This window comes from Castor canadensis, chromosome 6 (assembly GCF_047511655.1).
Source record: "Castor canadensis chromosome 6, mCasCan1.hap1v2, whole genome shotgun sequence".
Lineage (NCBI taxonomy): Eukaryota > Metazoa > Chordata > Mammalia > Rodentia > Castoridae > Castor > Castor canadensis.
Genome location: NC_133391.1, coordinates 9,539,735 through 9,558,937, shown reverse-complemented (window position 1 = coordinate 9,558,937; position 19,203 = coordinate 9,539,735).

The window sequence follows — 19,203 nt, the reverse complement described above, 5'->3', positions numbered from 1 at the left end:
AAACACAGAATTGAGGCCTATACTGAGCAACAAGAAATATGGTCTTCTAAAAGGGAAATGCAGTACGGAGCCCCTGGAAGGTTAGCTCAACTGGAAATTGGTCACTGAGAGTCCTGAGTTCTTACATTCTTGTAGGGATACTGGAGCAGTGGCCATGATTCTTCTTTTTCAGGGTTTGGTATTTTCCCATGGGTGGTGTTTGTCATGCTTCTGCAGCTAAGCTTTCTTTCCCAGTGTGGAGCTGGGGTCTGGACCCAGTGTCTTGAGCACTGCAGTTGAATGTGTGACTCCTGAGCTACAACTCCCAGTACAGTGATGACAAAATACACCACAATAGTTATGTCCACCCTCCCTAAATTTTGTGAATACCTCAACTGAAAGTACAGAGACTAATTTCTTCCAACTAAAAACTTGACTTTAGGAATCAAAGCCAGGACACTTGTCCCTATTGTCACCCAGGGCATGGAGCCAACAGAGTGTTCATTCACACACACACACACACACACACACACACACACACACACACACACTTTGAACAAATAGTTATGGAGGTTGAGAAGTACCAAATGTACCTACCACCAGCAAATTGGAAACCAGGTGAGCACATGGTGTAAATTCCAGTCCAAAAACTCGCTCAGATCCAACAGCAAGAGTCAAATTTGTACAGGACAATGGAAGGAAGGATAAATACAATTTGTAACCAATGCCTGTCAGGCAAGGACTACATGTTACTTAGCCCTTTTGATCTACCCTGGTCTTGAACTGATTAGACAAGGCCCACCCCCACTAAAAGGGCCAACTTCTTTTCTCATTCAGTACTTTCATACATTCATATCACTCAGAAACAGCCACACTTAGAATAGTGCTTGATCAACTATCTGGGTACTCAGTGGAGCATGCACATGTCACATAAACTAAACTTTCAAAAGGCTCTTAATTTTGTTTGACTATGAATAAAAACTCTTGCCAACCTCAGATTACTGAAGAACTGGAGGCAGGTGCTGTGATAGTCTTTCCCCAAGGAGGATAAGAAGGTGCAGTGTCACAGCTCATTTCATGAAGTCCTCAACTAGAGGGGCACATGTGCCTCTTATATCTCTTTTAGAACATGCTGGCCATTTCATTAGATTAGCTAACCCTTCCCTGAAAAAGTGTTTAGTTTGCTCTCTAAACTGCACCGATTTTAGTTAATTAATTGCAAACTAAATGTTGTAGGTGTCATAAGAATTTATCAATAACATTAGGTAAATAAATCCTTCAGGAAGAAATTCCATGAAATTCTTTTATAATTCATAAAGCAGCTCTGAGAGAGAGGTGATTAAGACACCTAAGGCATGCTTGGGTTGTTGGTATAGACTGGATCAGGAGAGGAGGAGCCACTGTCCCAACCTACATCAGTCTTGAATGCCAATCTCCCTCTTCTGCCACATCAAATTCCCTCCATATGACAAAAACATGCACTGGAGCCCCAGGTAAGACCCTGTCCACATTACCTCACTCACAGCTCACTCTCCTGTGATTGCTACCTGGTGTGTCTCTGCCTCAGGTCCTTGGCACTTTCTCTTCCCTTTACCTGACTGGTGAGAGGAAGAATTAGCCAGGTTTCCCAGCCAGGTGCAGGATGCCCCCTCTCCTCAGGTGATTCTCAGGGAAGGGTGGAAGGCTGAGGGGGACATTTAGTGACCTGGACAGTGGTGAACTCAATTTTTAAGTGTTACAGTCATTTCAGGAGCTCTTTGTGCCCAGAATTTCAACTTGATTTCTGTAAGTATTTCTATATAATTAATTTAAATTTATTTTTTATGTCCTGCAATGACTTTTTTAGTATTGTTGGGTCTTTATTTGTATTGTCTTGTTATTTATTTTTGCATTTGTTCATGCCTCTTTCACTTCATTGTCATTCTTATAATCATTTGTAAATTCCTTGTCTGAGATTTCTTCCTCTTCACTCTTTGTGCATGTGAAGGAAGGCTAAAAGATGGAAGTTCAGAAGGTGAATATGGTTGGTGTACTCTCCATACAAAATGAATATTGAATTTTTAAGCTTGCTGAAGCCACCATACAAAGGTGATTAGAGAAAAAATCAGAAAAAGAAAGGACATGAACCAATGCAGTTTATGATACATAAAAATTTGGGGAGTCACAAGCAAAGTCCCTTTGCAAACATTAAATTTCATTTTATCTCATTTACAAAATTGAAGACAAGGAGGATGGAAAATGACTTTCCTGGGGATTTGGTACTAGTGGGTGGGGGAGGGCTTAGGGAAAGGCATGGAAGGGTGAATATAGTGCAAACAGTATGTACATATGTATGGAAATTGACAAATGAGACTTGTTCAACCTATTTCCAGAACGTGTGGGGGAGGGGTTGAAAAACACAATGATGGAGGATGTGAATTCAGGTATGATAAATTTGATATATTGTAAGAACAATTGTAAATCCACAATGTACACCAATCCAGAACAACAGAAAAATAAAAATTAAATTAAAAACATTCTTTGTCACAATTTCCTCTTCTTCCTATTGATTGTGTCTGTTACTCTGTAGATATGGAGTTTGGATGAGTCAAATGGTGTGATTTTTTTCTTCATATTTCCTGAGTTTCTGCATTAGAATTTGCACAAGAAGCCAGCCTGTTGTTGGGAGGGTTTCTTCACCTGTAGTCTTCAGTTGAACAATTCTCAGTGTTCAGCCAGGAGAGTGTGGTGGCAAGGTTGAGGCCTTATTTCTCAACATAGTGCTATGGCCTGGCTCAGTAGCTAAGCATTTTCCCATGCACTGAGAGCACTGGGCCTGACAGGAGTTGGATTGAGCTAAGCCAATAAGAGTCTCTAGCAAAAGGGTCACTTCTAGGCTTATGGACTGATTTCAGTAGAGAAGTTTGTGATCACATATGCAGTTTTCCTTTTTTGAATTTATATTTGTCTCTCTATTGACTCTCAAAGACTGTATATATTTACAAGGTACAGAAAAATGATACTTGCATACAATGCTTAATGACCCAATTAGAGTCATCAGTATTTGCATCTTTTCATCATTTCTTTGTTCTTCAAAATTGGGTACTTTGTTCAGCCTTCTATTAGTAACCTAACAACCTCATAGTTTTACATTGAACTATAGTCATTGGAGAATCACTCTTTAAGAATGTCCTGTTAAATTAATGTGTTCCTTTCTTCATTGAGTTGTTGATTCTTTGGAGGTTGTGTTTTGTGGGTTCCATGTAGATTCTGGGTATTATGCCTCTATCAGATGAAGCTGGCACAGATTTTCTTCCATTCTGTGTCCTGTCTTTTTAGCCTAATGACTGTTTCTTTTGCTGCACAGAAGCTCTTTAGTTTGATGTAGTCCCTTTGTTGGTTCTTTCTCTTAGATACTGAGCCTTTTGAGTTCTACTTAGCATGCCATTCCTTATATCTGCATGTTCCAGTGTATTTTCTACCACTTTCTCAAGCTCTTCAAAGTTTTAGTCCTTATATGAAGGTTTTGGATCCACTTTAAGTTGATTTTGGAACAGGTTGAATGATAGGGATGTAGATCAGTCTTCTACAAGTGGATATCGAGTTTTTACAGCAACATTTGGTGAAGAGGCTGTCTACTACCTACAGTGTTTTGGGATCCATTGTTGAAGATCAATAAGCTCTAGATGCATGGGTTTATCTCTGGGTTTTCTGTTCTAACCCATTGGTCTTCTGTCTGTTTTGTGACAATAACATGCTGTTTGTAATGTTAATTTTATGTCATGATGTGTTTTGTGTTTCCATATGTGTTTCAGGTTTCATTTTTCTATTTCTTTGGAGAATGTCACAGAAATTTGATAGCGATTGCATTGAAGATATAGATTGCTTTCAGTAGTATGGCCAGTCTTACAAATTTGAATCTACTAATCCATGAGCATGGAAGGTCTTTCCATCTTCTAATGTCTTCTTCATTTACTCTCTCCAGTGGTTTATAGTTTTCATTGAAAAGTTTCCTTGTTTCCTTTGTTTTATTTATTCCAGGGTACTTTATTGATTTTGAGGCTATTGCAAATGGGACGTTTGACCTGATTTTTTTTAATGTGTTCATTATTGTTTTATAGAAAGGCTACTAATTTCTGCATGTTAATTTTGCATCCTGCAACTTTGTCAAAAGAGTTTAGGATTTCTAACAGTTTTTAGTAGAATTTTGAGGTTCTTTAGGGAGATAGATAATGTGAATTCAACCTTCCCTATTTGAATCCATTTCATTTTTTGCTTTTGTCTTATTGTTCTGGCTAAGAATTCCAAATCTGTGTTGAACAGGAGTGGAGCAAGTAAGAATTTCTGTCTCATTCTTTACTTTAGAAGCAATGGTTTCAGTTTTTCTCCATTTTGTATAATGTCAGCTATAGGTTTGTCATATGTAGCCCTTATTATATTGAGGAATATTACTTCTATTCCTAGTTACTGCAGAAGTTTTATCATGGAAGCTTTTTCTATATCTTTTGATAGGGTCATGTGGAATTTGTCTTGCTTCTGTTTATATGCTATATTACATCTATAGATTTACATATGTTGAACAATTCTTGTATCCCTGGAATGAAAGCAATTTGGTCATGGTCTGTGATCTTTGAAATGTGTTGCAGAATTTTCTCCACCAGTATTTTGCTAAGAATCTTTGCATCTGTATTTATTAAAGGTATTGGTCTGAATTTATATTTTTTGTCACATCTGTATTGGGAATCAGGATGAGTATAATACTGGCTTCCTAGAATGAGTGAGCTAGGTTAATATAAGCATGCATTTCATAATTAGTGTTTGCATCTTCTCATCATTTCTTTACACTTCAAAATTGAGTTCTTTGGTCAGCCTTCTATTAATCCCACACCTAATAGTTTGATGTTAAACATTACTTATCTTCAAAATATTCCAACAGTTATTTAAGATGAAACTTACAAAATCATTTCTGGTAGGTTTTTGAAATATTTATTTTGAAGACATTACCATGAATCGATGAATCACTTATGTAGATGGACTTTTTCACATCTTGGAGAAACCTTTCCTTTGACTTTTGCTAACATTAATTGCACTTGTTCATATCCATTGAAATCTATAATTAAAAAAATAATTTGTTATTCCTGGGGAAGGTTTTTCAGTTGGTCTGAGAAGCCAGTTATATTGTACTTGTGTCTGTTGCCACAATATATCTATTTCCCCTTCATGCTTTATGTGATTGCTTCTTATTTGAGTAATTGACAATAACATATTTTCTCTTTGTTTGGCTATGGAATCTCTATTGACTGTGTGACCTCTTCATGTATTCCTTTGAATTTCCAGGTGAACACACTCATCTTCTCCAAAATAATGCTACCTGCTTTGTACTTTTCATTCTTTCTTTACTACTAGTTTATTGTATATATAATAGACTAAGAAATTCCAGAAGGATGTTAAATTCTGGTGTTATGTAAATTATGGTTTTTATTCTGATACATGGTATTTTTTTCACTGTGGCTGTGTGGTATAGTTTTGAGTCAGTTTTTTGTAGGTTGCTAGCTTTGCTTCTTAAATGTTTTGTTGATTACTATTTGTAACTTTTTGACGATTTTTGTGTCTGTATTCAAGGATATTTTTGTATTATTGTTTTTTTTGTTTTGTCCTTTTCTGGTTTTGTTATCAGGCTAATACAGGATTGGTAGGATGTATTCAGGATCATTCTTTCCCGTTCAATTTACATGATTGTTGGAGAACCATTGGTATTATTTTGTTTGATCTTGCAGCCTAGAAATTTATCAGTTTTGTCAATTTTTCACATTTATTTTAATACACTTTTTAGAATATCTCCTATTGATCCTCTGGATTTTAATGGTATCCGAAATTCTAGTATCAACATTTTCACTTTTCATTTTATTTACTAGATTCTTCTCTCTCTTTTATGGGGAGGATAAGTATGAATAAGGTATTGCCAATTTTGTTTATCTTGTAATGTTCCAACTTTTTTTCTTTTTTTGTTGTTTTGTTCTTTATTCATTTATTCATATGTGCATACATTGTCTGGGCCATTTTTGCCCTCTGCACCCTACCCCTTCTATATCTCCCCCACCCCCCGTTGCTTCCAGGTAGAATCTGTTCTGCTGTCTTCTTCAATTTTGTGGAAGAGAAGACACAAGAAGTAATAAGAAAGACATAGCGCTTTTGCTAGTTTGTGGTAAGGATAGGTGTACAGAGAGAGTCCTAGCATTGCTTCCATGCACAAGTGTATTACAACCCAAATTGATTCATCTCTACCAGACCTCTTCACTATTTCACAGTCACCTTCCCATAGTGAATCTCTTATTTTAAGGTTAGTATATTAGCTCTTCTGCAGTGGGCACATCACACACTTTCAAGTTGTGAGTTTCCTGCCTTTCCCTATTCCTCTTGTATGTGTACTCCCCTTAGTGTGTGTCCCATGTCTAATAATATTACTGCATTTGTTTTAGATCTAAAGTCTGCATAGGAGGGAGAACATACAATTTTTGGTCTTCTGAGCCTGGCTAACCTCGCTCAGAATGATGTTGTCCAGTTCCATCCATTTACTTGCAAATGATTGGATTTCATTGCTTTCCACAGATGAATAAAATTCCACTGTGTATATATAGACCATTTTCTTAATCCATTCGTCAGTAGTGGGGTATCTTGGCTGTTTCCGTAACTTGGCTATTGTGAATAGTGTTGCAATAAATATGGGTGTTCAGCTGCCTCTGGAGTAACCTGTGTCACATTGCTTTGGGTTTATCACCAGCAGTGGGATTGACAGATCATATGGCACGTCTACATTTCGTTTTTAAAGAAGCCTCCATATTGTTTTCCAGAATGGTTGTATTGGCTTGCATTGCCACCAGCAGTGTATGAAGGTTCCTTTTACCCCACATCCTGGCCAACATTTGATGTTGGTGGTGTTTTTGATGATAGCTATTCTAACAGGAGTGAAGTGGAATCTTAGTGTGGTTTTGATTTGCATTTCCTTTATAGCCAAAAATAGTGAGCATATTTTCATGTTTTTGGGCCATTTGAATTTCTTCTTTTGAAAATGTCTGTTTAGTTCAGTTGTCCATTTCTCTATTAGTTCATTTATTTGGAGGGGAGTTTAGTTTTTTGAGCTCCCTGTATATTCTGGTTATCAGTCCTTTGATGTGTAGCTGGCAAATATTTTCTCCCACTCTGTGGGTGGTCTCTTCAGTTTAGAGACCATTTCTTTTGTTATGCAGAAGCCTTGTAATTTTATGTAGTCCCATTTGTGTATCCTTTCTCTTAACTGCTGAGCTGTCATTGCCCATACCTATTGCTTCCAGGGAATTCCCTGCTCTTTTTTGTACTAGCTTCAGAGTTTTGTGTCTGATATTAAGGTTCCTATATCCATTTTGAGTTGATACTAGTACAGGATGATAAGGCTGTAACTTGTTTCAGTTTTGCAAACTGACAACTTGTTTTCCCAGAAATATTTGTTGAAGAGGCTGTCTTTTCTCCATCATATGTTTGGGTGACGTTCTCAAAAATGAGGTGGGCATAGCTGTGTGGTTTCATATCCGGGTCCTCTATTCTGTTCCACTGCTCTTCATGTCCATTTTTTGCCAGTACTGTGCTATTTTTATTGCTGTTACTTTGTAATAAAGTTTGAAGTTGGGTATTCCGAAACCTCAAGCATTGCTCTTTTTGGTGTGTATTGCCTTGGCTTTTCTCACTTTCTTGTGTTTCCAAATGAACTCTGGGGTAGATTTTTCAATCTCTGTGATGAATGTCATTGGGATTTTGACAGGAATTGCATTGAACATGTAGATTGCTTTTGGTAATGTAACCATTTTTACTGTGTTGATTCTACCAATCCATGAGCACTTGAGCTCTTTCTTCCTTCTGTAGTCTTCCTTAATCTCTTTCTTCAGAGGTTTGTAGTTCTCCTTGTAGAGGTCATTCACATCCTTTGTTAAGTTTACTCCTAGGTATATGATTTTTTTGAGGCTTTTATAAGTGGAATTGTTTCCATGTATTTATTTTCAATTTGTTCATTGTTGGTGTATAGAAAAACCAATGATTTTTGTAAGTGATTTTGTATCCTACCACCTTGTTGAAGCTGTTTATGCTGTCTAGGAGCTTTTGGGCAGAGTTTTTTGGGTCTTAGAGATAGGATCATGGAGTCTGAAAATAGAGGTATTTGGCAGTTTCTTTACCTATTTGTATTCTTTTTATTCCTTCTGCTTGTCTAAATTGCTCTGCCTGGAATTCCAAGACAACGTTGAATAGGAATGGGGTCAGTGGGACCCCTTGTCTCATTCCTGATTTTAGGGGAAATGGTTTTGGTTTTTGTTCATTAAGTATGATGTTGGCTATAGGTTTGTTATATATAGCCTTTGCAATGTTGAGGTACATTCCTTCTATTCCTAGTTTTCTTAGAGCTTTTGTCATGAATTGGTGTTGGATCTTGTTGAAGGCTTTTTCTGCATCTATGGACATGATCAAGTGGTTTTTGTCTTTGCTTCTGTTAATGTGCTGTATTAGATTTATAGATTTTTGTATGTTAAACCACCCCTGCATCCCTGGGATGAAGCTGACTTGGTCGTGGTGAATGATCTTTCTGATATGTTGTTGGATTCCCTTTGCCATTATTTTATTGAGGATTTTTGCATCGAAGTTCATTAAGGAGATTGGTCTTTTGTTCTCCTTTTTGGATGTGTCTTTGTCTTGTTCTAGGATGAGTATAATACTGGCTTCATAGAATGTGTTAGCCAGTATTCGTTCCCTTTCTATTTCATGGAACAGTTTAAGGAGGGTTGGCATTAGTTCTTTACAGTCTGATAGAATTCAGCAGAGAATCCATCAGGTCCTGGACTTTTCTCTTTTTGGGAGACTCTTGATTGCTGCTTCAATTTCATTTTGTGTTATAGATAAATTTAGGTGGTTAATATCCTCTTGGTTCAATTTTGGATGGTTATAAGTACTTAGAAATTTTTTCCATTTCTTCAGTATTTTCAACTTTATTGGAATGTAGGTTCTCAAAGTACTCTCTGAAGATTGCCTGGATTTCCATGGGTTTGTTGTTATCCCCTCTTTTGACTTTCTTATTTTACTTATTTGGGCTATTTTATTTCCTCATTTTAGTCAAATTTTCCAGTGGTCTGTCAATCTTGTTTATTTTTTCAAAGAACCAACTTTTTTTTGGTTCGTGTTCTTTGTGTTTTTCTTTGCCTCTATTCCATTAATTTTGGCCATTACTTTTTTATTTCTCTCCTTCTACTTGTTTTGGTTTTGCTTGTTCTTGTTTTTTCTAGGAGTTTGAGATGTAGCATTAGGTCATTGATTTGAGATCTTTCTGTCCTTTTACTATGTGCACTCATGGATATAAACTTTCCTTTTAGGACTGCCTTTGCTCTGGCCCTTATTCTCTGGTAGTTCATGTTTTCATCTTCATTAACTTCTTGGAATCTTTAAATTTCCTCTTTTATTTCATGGATGACGTACTGATCATTGCACAACGTGTTATTCAGCTTCCATTTGTTTGTATATTTTCTGCTGTTGATTCTGTTGTTTGTTGAGTTCTAGTTTTAATGCATTGTGATCAAACAGGATGCATGGGATTATTTCTATTTTCTAAGTATGAATAAGGGATTGTCAATCTTGTTTATCTTGTAAAGGTCCAGCCTTTTTCAATGATTATTCATATTGTTCATTTACATTCCACTTCATTAATTTCATGTCTATTTACTTTCCCATTGTTCAACTTGGAGGTCTGTACTTTATGAAATTCACCATGTGTGATTCTTCCTTAATTCTCATTTGATTGTGTATTCTTCCCCTGGGATTTAGTCTTTCTCTGACTCTATTGATTTTGACCATATTTTTTCTTCATGTGTGAGTAGGATTCCTGCAAGTACCTTCTGCAATACTGGTTTGTGAGCATGATAGATTTTTAAAATTTATGGCTGTGTGAATATAATAAAATCATAATTTTGTTTGAAATTCAACCCATTTCTTTTTTTCATTTTACTATTGTTTAATAGCTGTACATGGGGTTTCAATGTGACATTTCCATAATGTGTACAAGATACCCCAGATTAGTTCATCCCCTCCATTCTTTCTCTTCCCTGTCACTTTTCTTAAATTGACTTCATCAGGTTTCAATGTTCCATAGTCATACATGTGTAGAATACACATCAGCCATGTTCAACCTCCATTACCTTTTTCATCTTTCCCTCCACCTCCCACTGTTACCCTTCCCTTAACAACATGTTTAATTCCTGACTTCCACTGTCTAAGAGTCTTTTGATTATAGAGGGGGGCTTGCCTTGATATTCTGCCTCTAAATATGTCATAATTTAATCAGTCTAACCCCCTTTAATACTTTTCCTTGTCCTTTATCCCTTACTCTTTATTGTTCAGCAGTTTTCAGTGTGTGTTTCATTGTCTTTTTCCTACACAGATGCTAAATATTTCAATATTGTTCACTCTCTATCATTCTCTTCTCGTTCCCTTTTCCTTAGTGTCTTCTAACACTCCCACATTTGAATGATGCTATATGTAGATTGAATATACATACTGATTGCTAGTATTTGTATTTGGACCTATCTTCCACATGTGAGAGAATACATGTGACATGTGTCTTTCTGAACATGGTTTACTTTGCATAAAATCATGGTCTCCAGTTCCATCCTTTTACCTGCAAATGAAAATGCTTTTTTCTTCTGTATGACTGAGAAATATCCATGCTGTATAAATACCACATTTTCGTAATCCTTTCATCAGTTGTAGAGAATAGAGAATTGGAGATAATTCCATAGCTTGGCCATTGTGAATAATACTGCATTAGACATGGGTGTGCAAGTGTGTTTTTTCTTTCCTGATATACAGTCTTTTGAATGTATGCCCAAGAGTGGTATTGCTGGATCTTATGATATTTCTTTTATTAGTTTATTGAGTTAACTCCAGACTGCTTTCCACAGGGTTGTACTAATTTAGTACAAGGAAGGAACACTTTACAGTTACTTTTCACATTCCCATCCTCACCAACATTTGTTTTCTGTTCTTGATGATAGCCATTCTAAGACAGTGAGGTGAATTCTTAATGTGGTTTGATTTGCATTTCCTTTATAGCCAGGGACAGTGGGATCTTCTTCAACTGTTTTTGGCCATTTCTGTTTCTTTTTTGAACAATGTCAGCTCAGGTCACTTGTCCATTTTTTCACTGAATCATTATTGCTTGGGGGGTTGGTTGTAGATTGGTGATACTTTCCAGCTGTTTTCTATTGAGCTTTTCATTTCCAACATTTCAGTTTCTTTCTTTTGTAAGAATCTGTCTTTGATGAAATTCTCATCCATGTTACTGACGTTTTCACACCTATGTGAAATTGATATTTTTACTTTATTTGTCCCTTTGAGTCTCTAAGAGCATTTATCATTGACAAAACTGGACATTTGGTTTCTTTGTTGCCATTTGCCTCATTATACTATGTTGTGCTATTGAAGTATTGTGAGTACAATATCCATTCTTTGTACTCAAAACTTTCAAAGTATTTTCTTCTTTTTGAAAGTGCATAATTATAATTTATAGTCATCAGACTGTGAAATAACACCTCAGAGTTCTTTGGACTGATGTAACTGTGACCTTGCTGTTATTAAACGACTGGTGCAATTCATCAGTGAATCCATTAAGTCTTTGATTTTTCTTTGAAGGAAGCTCTCTATTTTCATTCCATCTTTGTTATTCATCTGTCCAACATTTCTTTGTCTTTCTGACTCACATCTAGTAAGATTGATGTCCCTAATTTTTTTCCATTTCTTCTAGAGTTGCAATTTATTGACATATACTTCCTTATGATTGTTATTGATCTGTTCTCTTTTGTGATTTTCATCACCTGTGTTATTTATTTCATTTTTGTGTCCATTTCTTAATCTAGGATCTTCTCAAGCTATAAGGATGTCTTTGTCATTATATTTTTTGTCTCCATTTCAGTCCTTTCTTCTCTGATCATAATTATTCCTTTTCTTGTCCTAATTTCAGGTTAGGTTAGTTCATTTTTCTAGCTCATTGAGGAGGCAGTTAAAGGTTATTAATTGCAGGTGTTCTTATTTTTCTTCAAGTTTTGCATTGAGTACTGTAAATTTTTCTATTGGTGCTGCCTACACTGTATTATATAATACAAAGAAACAGTGTAGTGTTGCATATTTTCTTTTGTTGAGAGAAGCATTTCAATTTCCTTTTCAATTTTTCTTTTGATCCATTCAATTCTCAAAAGCAGTTTTTAAAATTATCACATATATCTTCAATCTGAAGTTTGTCATTTTGACCCTTTTTATGGTTTTGCTTGAAAGTAAGCCTTACATATAGATATATTTTAAAATGTTGACATTTTCCTGTTTTGTGATATGATCCATTCTTGAACATTTCTAAATGCTGATAAGAAAAGTGTGTATTTAGAAGATGATGCCTGGATGGTAAAGTAGATATCTGTTAGATGTGTTTGGTTAGGGTGCAATTTAACTCCGAATATTTTGGTATTGATTTTCAGTCTGGATCTCTGTATGTTGCTATGTGTGGGATATGAAAGAATTTACCAGTTCCGAATCTGAGAATTTCTCTGAATTTGGAGTCATTAAGATATTCTTTGTATATTTGAGTGCTCTGATATTTGATGAATAAATATTTTTAATAATGTTGTCTTGCTGAAGTAACTCCTTTCTCATATTATGACTCTCTGTGTGCTTTTATATTGCATGGAATTAAGTATATTTTATCTGATGGTTGTATAGCCATTCCTGCTTTATCACAGCTTCAATTTGCATGCGATACAGTATCCCATTCCTTCAATTTCAGGCCATGTTTATCATTAGAGTTGAAGTAAGATTCTTTGGACTAAAATAGAGTTGGGTCTTGTTTCACATCCATTCATCTGTTCTGTGTCTCTAAAGAGGAAAATACATTTCATTCACATCTCCACTAATTCTATTAGATAAGATCTCCCTATAGGCAGGTTATAACTTGTTCCCAGTGTTTTGCAGCTCCTGCCCCATTTACACCCTCTTTTATAGTCCTTTCTGTGGTAAGAGAATTGTGATGGGTGTGTGTTTTGATTCTGTACTCATCATTTTTGGTTAGTGTACAGAAGTTTTTCAGTTAGTGACCAAGATGGATATTATGAAAATATCAGTTAATAAAAAAAAGTTCTTTGGAGTACTTTTTTTTTCTTTTATTATTCATATGTGCATACAAGGCTTGGTTCATTTCTCCTCCCTGCCCCCACTCCCTCCCTTACCACCCACTCTGTCCCCTCCCTCTCTCCTCCACCCCCTCAATACCCAGCTGAAACTATTTTGCCCTTATTTCTAATTTTGTTATAGAGACAGTATAAGCAATAATAGGAAGGAACAAGGGTTTTTGCTGGTTGATATAAGGATAGCAATAGAGGTCATTGACTCACATTGATTTCCTGTGCGTGGGTGTTACCTTCTAGGTTAATTCTTTTTGATCTCACCTTTTCTCTAGTTCCTGTTCCCCTTTTCCTGTTTGTCTCAGTTGCTTTTAAGGTATCTGCTTTAGTTTCTCTGCGTTAAGGGCAACAAATGCTAGCTAGTTTTTTAGGTGTCTTACCTATCCTCACCCCTCCCTTGTGTGCTCTCACTTTTATCATGTGTTCATAGTCCAATCCCCTTGTTGTGTTTGCCCTTGATCTTTTAACAATAGCAAACTAATATAATCATGATACAAACATAGAAATAAACAGAAAATGACAGACTGGATACTCATATGAAATGCAGGGGTTAAATACAATAAATATGCATATAATGTATCAGAATGTGATAATATAAATACATATATATTTCCATGTGAAAATTTTCCATGTATTTCTTATAGAACATGTCTGGTGTGGATACATTCTGTCACATTTGTTTCTCTAGGAAAGTCTTTATTCTTCCTTCATTGCTAAAGGACAGCTCTTTGTGTTACAGGCTTTTGTTGTTGTTGTTGTTGTTCTTCCTCAGTACTGTGAAACTCAAATAGCTCTCCCTGCCTGTCTGTTTGTGCTGAGAACTCCCATCACAGGCCAGCAGGATTAAACTTACATTTATTTGTTACTATTCTCTTTAAGGCTTGAGAATATTCTCTTTATCTTTCACCAGTGAGAGCTTCATTATACTATGGTTTCAGGCAGACTTGGTTTTGCTCACCTCTGAATGTTTTAATTTGATCCTCCTGAACCTAGATATTTGTATCTTTCTCTATGTCAGGGAGTTTCAATGTCATTATTTATTTGAATAAGCTTCTTACATTTTTGGCTTTCTCAACTGCTTCTAGAATCACAATAGCACAAGTATTTGGTCTTTTATACTTTTTCAAAGAAGCCATAGCAATTGTCAACTTCTTCAGTATTGTTCTCCTTCAATTGTATATTTTAAACAGCCTGTCTCTAAGAACATTCATCTTTCTTTTGTTGATATGTCCTGCTATTGTTCACTTCTACCATATTTTTAAATTTTGCTCATAGTATCTATCAGCTCAAGAAATTCTGTTTAACATTTTAAAATTCTTTCTCTGTTTTAATGAATGTTTTCTGTAGAGTAAGGAAACATTTCTTTGTTTTCTTACAGTTCATGAAATTTGTTTCCCTAAAGCAGCTCTTTTAATTCTCTGAGTTTTCTCCCCTACCAAATAGTTTTGGATCTTACACTGTTATCTCATTTGGAGAATGAGATAAGGTCATAGTTTCCTGAAAGGTTCATGCTGCTTTCTGACATGGTATATCATTTCAGCGTTCAAGTATCACATATTTATTTACATCAGTCTTTCTGCCTTTTCTGGCTTCATTTGTGCCTGTGTTTCCAGAAATTCTAAGAATTTGGTATTTTTTTGTCTTAGCCTGTTATCATTTACACTATTTCTCTGCAAAGGTTTGCAGGGAATGATTTGCTGGTATATTATTACTGTATCATTAATGGACACAAAGCAAATCCAGTTTGTCACACATAATCTGTTGCTGTATTCAAAATGAAAACCCCAACAATGGAGTTCATAGAGAGTACTATAAACATATGAATCTCTCCCTTGGGACAGGGTAGGCTCAGACACCTCATCCATACTTATGGGTCTAAGGTTATAACTGTGTGATGCTTTCTGTTCCTGACAATAGTCACTATGGTTGGACCAGTTCCAGCTTCTTTGTAAGTCCTGTGGCCACCAAAGTGATCAGGATGTATCACATCAATAAACTTACTCAACAAAACAAACACAACTCTGATTTAAAACTAAGGCTCAGGCTTCTATTCACTTCCTATTGCTGAAGTTGACTTAGACCCGAAATTGCTGCCACCAGCTACTGATGATGTGAAATGAGGTAGTAAATGTGCAAGACACTCGCACTACATATCTTCCAGATGCAGTACAGGTATTCTAGAAGCTCTGCACTGGAGGGCAGTGTGACTTATATCAGCCCAGTGTTTGAAATCAGCACACTAGGAACAAGTTCAAGAATAAAAATTATAATGTTCCAATCCGGCCTTACCCATTATAAGCATTGCTTATACCATGTTAAGGAGGCTGAGTTTGGAGTAGTGACTGTAAAGAAGACCACTGGTCTTTGGGCTGATGCTATTATGGGCCATGATCAAGTCTCGTGGTCACAAGGATCTCAGATAGTGGGTAGTCAGCTAAAAACTAACTTTGTATTCCTAGGGAGCAGGTAGATGTTAAGAAGTTGTGATTTCATATAGTTCCATAACATACTGGGTTGAGTTAATAACAAGCATACATTTTCACATATGTGGCACAAGAAAAAGCAAGCATAATGCACCACAAAATTTGCAGTGAGATGACAAAGCAATCTCCCCATCCTTCTCCCTTTCCCCTCATTCTCTCTCTCTCTTTGTAACTCTATTTCTTCCCTTCCCCTCCCCATCTACCTACATTTAACTGTGTCCACCACTTTACTTTCTTTCCTCCTCTCCCTCTCCCTCTCCCTTTCTTTCCCTGTCCACATAAGGACTTGAATCTCTTTTTAGGGAGAATATTTTTATGACCTCACCTAAACCTAAATAAGAACACATATTCTTAATGAATAGAAGAAGGCACTGCTTATGTAGCATATTAATTTTACATATACACACATTCAATCCATCAAAGTCATTGCTTTGGTTTTGAACATATCATGTACTAATTCTTCATAATGGAGAACACAATGGTCTCTATGCAAGGTTTTCTTTTTTTTTTCTTTTATTATTCCTATGTGCATACAAGGCTTGGGTCATTTCTCCCCCCTGCCCCCACCTCTTCCCTTACCACCCAATCTGCCACCTCCCTCTCCCCCCCCTCATTATCCAGCAGCAGTAGCTTTTCTTAAGGAAATGGTTATTACCATTGAGGAGATCAAAAAGAACAGCCTTCTTCTACAGAACCTTTCTCTGGGATTTGATATTTATAATGTCCCACACACTGAATGGAAGACATTGGAGAATTCCTTCATTTGGTTTTCTGGGCCTGACAAAGTTTTTCCTAATTACACATGTAGAGAAATGGGCAAGTCTATAGCAGCACTTACAGGATCTTCATGGGCAATATCTGCCCAGATTGGGACACTTCTGGAGCTCTAAAAATTTCCACAGGTAAGGGCGTGGGTGGGATGTGGATAGATGAAACCATGGCTTCTTTGGTGAAATTTTCAGGTGTCAGGAAGAACAAAAGGAGGAGTCCTGTTTTATGAAGCTCTCCATTATTAATGTTATAGACTTTGTGGAGCACCCATGTTCCTTTTGTTGCAATGAAGAAGAGGGAGAAGTTGGAGCAGACATAGAAATATAACAAATGGTTGATAACTTTTTAAAGGTAACTATATAAATCAATAAGAAATGTTTAGAATTACAATAAATGAGTGACAAAATATAAGAACATCATTGCAAAAGATATAATCTATGCACAAAACCCTATTTTCATATTGAAAATGTAACTAAGACAAGACATAATGTTTTGCCTATATATCTAAGTAGCAAAGATATTAAAACAAACCCAAGAATATCCAGCATTGGTTAAGGATGTGGGGTGATGGGGCCCCTTTCTTATGCAGGGTACACAGAAATTGTTGTAGTCATTTAAAAAAGGATGTTAAAAAGATATTCCTCTCTTCTGAATCCATAATATCCAAGGTATCCAAAGGAAATAATTTGTGCTTTCAGCATGTCCTCATAGCTCTACTGACAAAACAACTCCAGATTCCAGCTGCTTCTCACTATTTCTACTCCTCTTTCTCTACTAGAGTCAGCTGCTGAGCTTTCAACAGTACTATTGTAATAGCTTCCCAGGAAATCTCAAGGATTCCATACGCGCTTCACCTTCCTCTATAATCTGATTTCACACAGCAATGGCAGTCATCTTTACAAATGCAAACTGTATCATATCAGCTCCAGTCAAATTATCCAAATTTGCTTCTCATTACTAATTTCAAAATCCTTATCATGGTGTGAAAAAGTTGTTTGTGACTTTGCCTCATTTCCTAACATCCTTCTTTATTCCTTAGGACCAATGACAGGCATAATTTCATAGGTCAAATTTTTTTAAAATTTCAAGCAATCAACTCAGAATTATTATAGCTGCAGCACAAATGAGGAATTTATTTTTATGACAACCAAACTATCAGACATGAAAACTATGTGCATGAAAGGAACAGGGATAGGAACATAATAGTGTGTTGCTTCTATTGTTTATCTTTCCACTCCAGAGTCTGCTCTTAGAACTGGTAGACTCTAAAAGGCAGAAATTATGGCTACTTATCCCTTTAGACTTCATATCATTCATGTTTTATCACCAGAAAAGAAATTCGCCACTGAGACTGATTGGATCATCCCAGGAGATTCTACACTGAGTGGCTGTCCTGGTCAAGGCAACTCACATGTATCAGGGTGCATAAAATCCCTTTTGGATTTTATGTTGGGGTACAGATTGACAGAAAGACAGCCAGTTCCCAAAGAGAACTGGGATGGTTAGATCTGCAATGTCCATAAAGGCTCATGTGCTGAAGCTTGATTCCCAATGTCACAATGTTCAGAGATGGGACTTTTGGAAAGAGATGAGATCATGAGTGCTCTGATCTCATCAATGGATTAATTCATTGATGGCTTCATAATTTGATAGGCGGTTGGGAGGTGATGGAACTGTAGTAGGTGTGATGTAATTGAAGGGGTAAATCCTTGGGAGTGTTCCCTTGGGGACCATATCTTGTCCCCAGGTCTCCATTGCCCTCTCTTTGTTTCCTAGTTGCCATGAGGTGAGCAACTTTGTGACGTGTAGCAGTGAAAAATGTTACATTGAGATCAGGTAACACAAGGGCTGAATACAGTTTATCAGCCTCAGTATTAGATGTCTAATAAGACAGTTTCAGGGGCATGTTAAAAACAGATTGTAATAAATTGAAGAACAAGCAGGTAAGGAAATAAAGTCGGAATATGGACAGTTCTTTTTGGAAGCTTACGGAGACAAATAAGATGTGATAAATAGGAAAAAAAGAGTTAAAAAAGGAAGACATGAGTATTATGCACCAAAACAGGGAGCCCAAAGGGAAGGGAGAAGATGGTGGAAATAGAAACGAACGTTTCAAGCCAAACCCCAAGCAGGGGCTTCATGGAGAACACAGGGGAGGGGAGACGGTTTTGTAGAAGAGGTTTTCTTCCCTTAGATATAGAAGCAAAGAAAATAAGGGTTTGGAGTGGAGAAAAACTCTCAGGGAATTTGAAGGATTGGGAATGAGAAGAGTCTAGAGACAATCATTTCATCTTGTGTTTCTACTTCTGTGTTGTGAATAAAATATTTCAAGCTTATTGCAAAAATACATGTTTGCATTGTGTAATGATCAAATTGGGGTCCCTTTTGTTTTTTTACTCAGCCCGCTACAGTGGGTTCCTGTGACTAACAGCTAAGACATACTTTTGTTTTCATGCTGTGGGCCTGGGGTTTGAACTCAGGGCTTTGCACTTGCATAGCAGGTGCTCTACTGCTTGAGCCACACCTGCAGTCCATTTTGCTCTGATTATTTTGGAGGTGGGGGTCTTGTGAACTATTTGCCTAGGCTTGCCTCCAAATGTAATCCTTTTAATCTCAGCCTCCCAGGTAGCTAGGATTACAAGCATGAGCCACTGTGCCCAGCAAGATATACTATTGATCTAGAAATATTATACTGTTATGCTATTTCGAGTTAACATTATATCGTACACCTATTTCCATGTCATTAGTTATCCAAA